Genomic DNA, 8,278 nt, shown 5'->3' on the forward strand with positions numbered 1-8,278 from the left:
CAGCCTTCTGCATTTTAAGAGTCCATTAATCTACTTTAGACAGTTCCTGCTGGCATTTAATAGTAATGTAGATGATGTAAATGATTTGACCAATGATGCAAAAATTAGTTTTGCCAAGAATGGCTTTAATTACAAGGAGGCCCAGAATCTCTGATCAGCTGCTCCAGGAGAAGAGCATTGACCTGCAGGGACAAAAAGTGAGGAGCATGGGCTATGATCTGTACTTTTATTCCAAAAGGCAGTGCAGCTGGGATTCTTGCTCCTGGGAAATGAGTGTTCTGGCATTGCCTTACCTGTTCTTAGAAACAGGGTTTTTGTTTTCAGTTTAAGTGGACAAAATGTGTAAGTGACTGTTGGAAAGGAATGAATTGATAGCCTGTGAATAATGACTTGCAGTCTGCTGTTGGCCATCTTGGGGCTTTTAGAGATGTTTTCTGGTTATGACTCACAAATACACAGTGAACTTGTCCAAACTTCCCCTATTCCCCAATCGGTCTCATAGGATTTTCATTCAGGGAAAAAAAAATTTTACTTGAATGGGATTAATCCTACTCTAGGCTAAGCAAAGTGAACAACCAGTTTGTCTCCTACTGTGCAGATGGCACTTTGATAGTGGCCACTTGACTTCTCTCCTTCAGCCCCCAAACCAACTATTTCCTTTGGCCATCAGCTTTTGGTTCTCACTGTGCGAATATAGTGAGGATCTAGTTCAATGCAAGGACTTTGTAAACAAACAGCTTTCTTGCATTGTAGTTAACTTCCCTGCTCTCCCTCCCTCCTCTCCTTTCTCATTCAGGCCATCCATTCGTGATTGCTCCATAGTGCAGATGTTCAAACAAACAGAGCAGCAGGATGTCAATGTTTTATTGAGTGTCCATACAATTGCCACTTTGTTTGATGTACAACTTGCGTTTATAGGCATGGAAAGCGCTCATTTGCACTTTCCTCCTCTACCTTCCCTCCCCCTTCCTCCTTTACTGTATATATTGTTGATTAACTACTGTACCTAACAATTTCCATCCTCCATTGGGCTGCCAATGTCCTCTTACAGGCCCCACTAAATCAGAGATACGTGCTCCTTGGTGGGCAATGCAGTAAGTAGCGCAGCCTCAGATGCTGACAAGTGCAAGGGGACAGGTAGACCTGCAGAAGCGACAGAGATTGTTCTGTTCAGAGTAACAATGTTGTCCTAAAGCTGCTAATTTTTCTACAGAGGATGTGGACATACAGGTTCTTCTAGAGCCTGGTAAGAAACACTGGACCAGTTGATGGTAGTTTTGCCCAAAGTTTTTTCCCACCTTTGCTAGACTTGCTGTGACAGCGAGAGCCCAATCTTCTTCCTTACACTCAAGTTTTATTGTCGAGCTTGAGCGCAGCTCCTTCTCTTTTTGTTCTGCATTGACACTTCTGCAGTCTGCGCTCACCTAAGGAAAAAGTCCAGGCCTTCCCCATTCGTGCAGTATTCACGTGCCAAATTTGTGCAATAACATTTGCCTTCAACATGAGATGCTCGTTGCAAGCCACACACGTCTGGGGGTTGGGGAAGGAGGGAGTGGGGTCACAGCAAAAAGCTGAAGAAGCAAAACAAGTCTTAAGGGAAGAGAAAAAGGGCCTGGAAATGGAGCAGGGGCGAGCGCAGAGGCAGGGAGCGGGTCGAGGCATCCTGCCATCCATCATGCTGCAGAGCCAGCAGCTCCTTCGCTCGTGGTCTCTGTGCGTGTGTGCTCAAGCTACGGTACAGCTCTTGTAGACCTATTAATCCAGCTGCTTCCAGCACTGCCAGCGGTCCTCGTGGGCTCACCACTGTTGTCCACAGCGCTTTATCGTTTCCTGTTCTGGTGGTTGCTCTCTGATGACAGACAGGCCCAGGGAAGAGAATGGCTGTTTAAACATATCAACATTTTTATAATAAACTAGGTGACAGGAACAAGCGGCAGATTATTTTTTTTTATTCTTACAAAATTGACTTGATTTGCTGCTTTTTTTTTTTTTTTTTTTTTTTTTTTTTTTCACGAAATCAGGTAGCCGGTACTGATCTTCTGCCACGTGGGGAGCCCCAGCTTCTCAAGCTGGTCTGGCCCTCTGCCTCTCTCATGACAATAAAACACAAACCAATTTCCTGCTTTGGCAGCTCCAGTTTTGCTCCTTTGCCTGAAAAGGTGAACAATTCACTGATTTATTTTTTCCCCACACGTGCATACAGAGTTGGAAGGCTTTTGCTAAGCACATCTCATGTGGAGGAATCGGGTACCAGGTGATGCAGCAGAGCAGACAGGAGCCATGGGGACGCTTACCAACCTTTCCCTAGCCCCAGAGAGGGAGGAGGCTCTCAGTCTGCTGTACCACCAGCTCCTCTGCCGTCATCGCCAGAACGGCTTTTCTCAGGCAGCTCTTTCTGGCCACCACAGCAGGGGAAGTGGCCAAAGCTGTCCTGTCTGTTTTGGCCTTTTTCTGTGAATCTTCAGTAACCTCTAAGCCCATCAGTGGATTTTTCTTTGGCTTTACCATTTAAGGGCTTTCTTCCATCTTTGTAACGTTAAACAAAAATGTGAAAGTGACGTTGTGTTTGATCTTGGGGATTCTTTTCCCCTTTTAAGGTTTCAGTACTGCTTTTGTTGCCAGAGACACTGCAAAGGGATAAGGACAGGCACCTGTTTGCAAATGTTTTGTGGCCATACAGAAAAGGTGTTGCATGATTTGCTTTTTGGTTTTGTTGAGCAGGCTTTTTTTTTTTCCTTAGTGGAAGTATTTTACTTAATTGTTGCCACTTCCTGGAGCCAAACTCTAAAGGTCACCAAACTGGAAGCAGAAGTGCCATTAACTGAACTCTGTGAATGTCAAGTCATGTTGCGCCTGTAGCTGGCATATAAGACAACACTATTAAGCAGGGGGATGATCTTCCCTGCTGTAACTTTTTTTTTTTTTTTTTTAAGAAAAATAAAATTACAAACCTCATTTTAAATGTATTGTGTAAAATGTTTCGGGAAAGGAGTATGATGTGTTATGTCTAGTGGGTGAGACCTCCCTCCCCATTTAAGTTTCTGATGAAGTTTTAAAGAATCGTGTTACTGTATGTTTTGATCATGAATAGTCTGCTGGTGCTTCCTCATAGCACAAGCTTAAATCAGTACTGAAAACAGTCTTACAAGCTAAATGTCTGCATGATGTTACATCCGTTGTACCTACTGAAAAGAACTTTGTATGTAAATGTACAGAATAAAATGACGTCGTCCCATCAGTTTACTCTCCTTGGTCTGGCTCCCTTGCAGCAACTTCTGAAACAGCCCAGCAGCAGCTACCGTGATACCTCCGCAAACAGCCCTGCCCACCTCTACAAGCAGAATTAGCTGATTTTAAATCAGACTAATCAAATCAGCATGTTGATTTGCAACTAATTACCTTTTACATTCAGCCACAGAAGAACAGTTGACTTGGTTTCCTGGGTAGTGTCAACTAAAAAGAAAATACCCTCCCAACAGTTGCTTTTTGCTATTCTGATCTTGAACTGAACCAGGTAAGGAAGGGCCATCTGTGCCCACGTCCAACCTGCAACATCAAAGCCACTGGGTGTTCAAACCCCTCGGACAAGAGACTCATCAGGGGTTGCACCTTCCACATCAGCAACCTCTGGGTTACAGTTTTTAATTGCCCATTATGGCACCCCAGCAAGGTAAGTCCATCAGTTTTGTGTAGGTTTTTAGGACAGTTGTCTAGCAGCAGCACTAGTAGTTTTTGTTTGTATCAGAAGCTTATGTCCAAGTCAGCATTCGACTTGCAATGTAAAAGAAGTAATCTGGACTCACTCACCAGGTTGCTACACTCAGCATGCCTCCAAATGGCTGTGAATAATAGGTGGTGTGCTCTAGCACAGCACCTATCGACAGCTGCCAACGGTCCCTGCACCACTGCCTCTGTGGTCGGTCTGGGGTTTTTTGTGTAGTTAACTTTTAGCTGCCCTTCTTGTTGAACAAAATAGCCCCCGGATCTGCCTCTGAAAGGATATCCTTCTTACCTAAAAGCAAGTCCGGAGATGTAGCAGCAGGATGCTGTGCGGTGGTGGTGGTAGTGGCTGCTCTGATTTTTGGAGATGTAGCAGCAGGATGCTGTGCAGTGGTGGTGGTGGTAGTGGCTGCTCTGATTTTTCTAACAAGTATGCTGAATTTACACATATGATGGTCTTCCAGCAGCCTGACAGATTTATCTGTTGCTCCAAAATTCAAGCTGTGCTTTTTCCTTCTATATAGCCCTCAGGGATGTACAGAAAACCCTTTGTTAAACTCCTCTCATATTCTCAGTGCCCAAGAGATGGAAGGAAATCCCATGTTTAGCACTAGTGCTATAACCAACAGGGGCTAAAAAAATAGAGCAAGATAACACTCATCTTGTGTTACAGCTTTTCAATACTAGAAACATGTTTTGGATGGTTTTATTTTTTTATTTGAACACTAAAAGCTGCTATACCATGTTCAATACTAGTACGTGGTAGATTAGTTGTACAGGTAGAATTTGGAACTGATTTCCCAGCAAATCCCTGTACAGGATGCAAGCCAGACACTGCACACACTTTTACAACGATGTTCTCACATTGCAGTGTATTTTCTACTCTACTTGCCTCTCTCCTACCTAACAGCACCAAATTTGGAAAAAAAATCCAGGCCCAACTGTATTTAGATCCAGCTATATTTAATAACAACTGCAAATTCAATCAAAACAATACAAAACAAATATACTAACTTAATGTCAGTGTGAAAATTGCAATCAGTTTTTCTAAAACAAAAACTTCAGGTTATTTTACAATGATGCAAAATCAGAACTTCTCTGGAAAAGCCATCATTTCTTCTTTGATCCTGTTTTCTATGAGTAAGGTGAAATTGCTGTCTGTGTTTTGAAGATTGTAGCTGACAAATATCTGTTTTCTGGTCTTGCTGGCTAAAACACAAAACAGAGTATTCAGCCATTGTTGGCTCTTGCATAAAAGTGATTATGATATTCAAGCAAGCATTTTAAAAAGCTGTATCATGCAGATTTCTAATACAACATTCTCTGCTCCTACCATGCTGGACCCAGCTATAAAGGAATAGCAGAACAAGAACCTGAGCGTTGGCACATTGGGCAAAGGTTCGCACATCACTGAAAAGGGCAAGATAAGCCTGGTGACTATCAACTAGTTTTTGGCTTGATGCAAAAAGCCATTAGTAACTGGAAAGCCTCACTGTGCTTTCAGACAACTTTGCACGCTTCTTAAATACAGTAGTTTAAGTGAAACCACAGACTATGCTGGATTCTTGGAACTGAAATCTAGTTTCTGGTAAGTCTATGCCCATCTCTATGGTAAGTCTCTGTATGGTAAGTCTAGGTAAGCCCATGCTATGAAAAACACCACAGAGAGAAAGCACGCAAGAAAGTCATTAGTCCCCAATTAACAAAGTTCTGTTTCATTATGAACCCCTAAAAAGGCACCCAAAAGTGTGTATCACTCTTGTCTAGAATTTTGTTTCCTTTAACCTTTATTTATATGAACACTCCAGGAGGCTGGAGAGCCTGCGTTAAACGTGATGAAGCCAAACACCAGTTCCAGGCTACTGTAATGACAAAGACCTCGAGACAGGTGCTATAAATTAAGAGCTGTCTTCCATAACAGAGCTAATTAACAGTGACAAAAATAATGTCCACTGGGGCAAGAAGACTTAATTATCAGAGAAGAACAGATAATACCAAGAAGTGTTTTATAAATAAAATTGAATCCTAGTTAGATTTTACCATAGTAATATAGAAAATTTGTAACTCTATACGCTGCTAAGGCTAAACTTTGTGAAGACTGTAAGCACCATAGAGGAAAAATAGGCACTAAATTTAAACTGAGTTGTGGAAAACAGAAGACAAAAAATGGTATTTGTGTCACAAGACATTCCTGGCAGTGAATGAGCTGAGAGTTGATGATCCCAGGGAGAAATCAGACTGTTCTGCTGAATATTCAAAAATATCATCTGAATTTTAAAAATTTAAAATTAAGACACCAGAACTATTAATATCTCAATCCTTTTTAAATGGGAAAGTTAACTACAGGAAATATATATATAAAATGTACTTAAACAGCACTTTTGAGGCATTTTCATTATGCAAATCAATTTATTATCATTTTCCATTCTAACAGGTTACCAGCTTCCTGGCTTGGCAAGCAGAGCTGCTTCTGAAATGCAACAACTCATTTGCGTCTAAGACTTGGCGCTACAAAATGCTGATATAATGCAGTGCATTGCTCTGGCTGCAAAAAAAATTAGCGCTTGGCACCAAATTTTGTGGTACAAAGCAGCGTGTTTTGTAAGCACTAGTGCTTCATCATCATGCCCTAAATGAATGCAACACTAATTCTGAACTAATTAATACTGTTATCCTATCTAACAAAGCTACTTCGTACACTGCAGTGTCAAAACACAACTTCTTAATTATGTTTGCATAAGATCCGATGGAGTCTCTAGGGTGCTGTTCCAGTTCCTGGGAACATTGTGAATCCTTCAGGGACACCTGTGCCAAGGAGCTTGAGGAGCTCTGCTCCCAAAGGGACCTCTTCTGTCCCCACTTCCCTGTGGATTCAGCTGGACATGTGGACTCTAATGGTAAGGACAGAAGAGGGAAGGTCTTACGCCTCCATGGAAGACCATTTTTACAAGGGCATGTAGCGTCAGGACAAGGGGTGATGGATTTAAACTGGAAGAGGGCAGATTCAGACTAGATATAAGTAAGAAATATTTTCCTGTGAGGGTGGTGAGGCACTGGAACAGGTTGCCCAGAGAAGCTGCGGATGCCCCATCCCTGGAGGTGTTCAAGGCCAGGCTGGATGAGGCTTTGAGCAACCTCGGCTAGTGGAGGGTGTCTCTGCCCATGGCAGGGGGGCTGGAACTAGATGATCTTTAAGGTCCCTTGCAATCCAAACCATTCCATGATTCTGTGATTTGCAACTTTAGACTAAAGCAGGAAACTGTGAAGGGCGGGGCTTACCTAAAAGGACAGGGCAAGTGTTAGGTGTAAGTTTGCGGACTATTCGTGTTGAAAAATGGGCAGGGGGTGGGGGGCAATCTGCCCAGCTGGGAAAGACTCCAAAGTAAGAGGTTGAGGTGATCTTCACCGAGAGACTACCAGTCCTGACAGAGGGAAGATGAATAAACAGCGTTATTCAGCAATTGCTGCGGCCAAAAGCGCTGTGGTTTTGGGATATGCAGGTAAGGGAGGCACTAAGGACAAGATTTTCTCATTAATCAGACTCCACTAACCCACAGGAAACAATCTTTTAGGATCTGGGTTTCTTGACTAGTGAGACACATCTCATGCTAGAGCAATCAGGCAGGGTGGTGGGAAACACTCCCTGCCCCTGATACAAACAGGTATAGATAGAAATAGCTAAAGAGGAATAGCAACATGGCAGGTGTGTCTTCAGCAATGAAGAAAGAAGACAAAAAAAAAAAAAAAAACCACACCTGAAATAAGGGAAAAGCTAGAGCCAGTACACCAAATACAGCTGTTCTGGCTAGGACCCCTACCAGGCTACAAAGAAAATGGGAGGATGTGTACACAGATGCATGGGAACACTGAAACTCCTGCTCCAGGGCAGCAAACCTGAAATTGCAGGAACAAAAGGCAGGTAAGAGAATGCAACTGGGAAGTATAAGAAATAAAAATACTTATGTTCAAATGGCATGGTATGCTACTCAAGTTAGTGCCTGTGAAGACCAGAATGGAAACAGCATGGAAAAAATGGTGACAGCACAGGAAAATTAAAAAAACAAAAAAAAAATATTGCCTGCCTGAAGATTTCCACATGACAGTATGGCTTAAAAGGCTACCTTGGAAGTACAGCTACAGGTCAGGCTGGGCTGTAAATAGCATCTCTGTTATTACAGAATTTGTGGGAGTAACAAGGATTTAATTTCCCAGAGGAAAACTAAACACCAATAACATCAAAGCTTGGTGTTTCTAGTTAAGGCAGAACAGAGATTTCCTTACCAAGCACTTTGTGAAACAAAGAGATACAGAGATGCTTAGTGATGATCTTGCAGATCCATTGGTTTCAGGAGAATAAACAATTTAGGACTAAGTGACCATAAGCTGACTTAAATTGCTGGATTGACAAAAGCAAGCCTAAATACTAAAGTGTGGGATTTCAGAAAGAAGATTAATTTCTGTTCTCAAAAGTCAGTTATGATCAGGTGAAGAGGAAACATGTAATTATTCCAAGACAGAAGTGTATTATCAACTTTCTCCTTCCAACCAAAGATGAAAA

The sequence above is a fragment of the Pterocles gutturalis genome, unplaced genomic scaffold (genome assembly GCF_000699245.1).
Source record: "Pterocles gutturalis isolate BGI_N339 unplaced genomic scaffold, ASM69924v1 scaffold31489, whole genome shotgun sequence".
Lineage (NCBI taxonomy): Eukaryota > Metazoa > Chordata > Aves > Pterocliformes > Pteroclidae > Pterocles > Pterocles gutturalis.